The sequence below is a fragment of the Galeopterus variegatus genome, unplaced genomic scaffold (genome assembly GCF_000696425.1).
Source record: "Galeopterus variegatus unplaced genomic scaffold, G_variegatus-3.0.2 Scaffold14076, whole genome shotgun sequence".
Taxonomy (NCBI): Eukaryota; Metazoa; Chordata; class Mammalia; order Dermoptera; family Cynocephalidae; genus Galeopterus; species Galeopterus variegatus.
Window position 1 is genome coordinate 5,452 of NW_007740187.1, and position 1,226 is coordinate 6,677.

Sequence of the window (1,226 nt, forward strand, 5' to 3'; positions counted from 1 at the left end):
TAAGATCATGAGCACTCCTTTTCATAGTTAGCTGGAAAAAAGAAAACATACTGGAAATAAGTAAAAGGTCTTCCAACACATTTACTGACTTAATATTTATGAAAATCTTTATGAATCAGATACTGAAGCAAGTGCTGGGGAAAAAGAGGTGAACAAAACAGACAAAGGCTGCTATTCTGAATTCAATTGGTTTTTAAAAATAATTTCAAATATGGGTATGTTTTCTTTTAGTAGATGATCCTGACATGCCTCACAATTGGTGACAGCATAAACATGGCATGACACATTAGTTGCAAAACCATAATCTAAGGATAAGGACCCTGGCCCAGGATTTAGGAGGCTTGGCTTCTTATTTTGCCTTGGCAGACAATGTTCTGATTCCTTGACTTAGTTTTCCATGTCATGAAGTGGGAATGCTGATGCCTTTTCCCCACTCTATAGGGGTATCATTAGATTAAATTTAAAGGGCTGAAATAAATGTACTTTACTACTCTGGAATGTAATTATTTTTTAGCATTATCATCTTAAGCTAATTCTAGAATTGGCATGAGAAACAAGTGCATCGAAGTACTGTAAACTACACTATCATAATAGGGGTTATAACTATCATTTAATGTACATCTGAGAACAATATTTTAAAATTATGATAACCAGGAAGGATAGGTTGATAAAGAAAGAAAATATTATAATAAAAATATAAAAGTCAGATAATTACCCAACTAAATAATTTATACAATACCAAATACTCAGACTCTATACTAAGTTCATTTGTTATCAGATATCCAAATTCATAAGTTGTCAACTGTTTCATTTTTTGTCTTGACACAGTGATTTGTCATTAACTGGATTTAAAAAATTAAAGATAAATTCTGTAAAAGTTCTTCTCTGATGTTCAGTTAAGTAACATGAAATAATTGGGTTGTTGGCAAGATCTGCTGATGATAGTGAAATACCCCCGAGGTCTCATTAGGCACAGCTAAGAAACTTCACAGAATTTGCCTGCAAACAGGATATGTGGTAGCCCTGGTGAGGCTCAGGAGAAAGGCGTTGTCCAAACTTGCCATTTTTATGTCAACAAAGACTTACTGTAGCTGGGCTAATTGGCGTTTTTAATCTTACAGCTTCTTTCTTTGTGAACTAACAGCTGCCTGGGGCCCTGGCCATGGAGCTATGTCAGACAAGTTGATAGGTGAGGTTTTTGTTTTTGTTTTTAAAAGGAAATCATG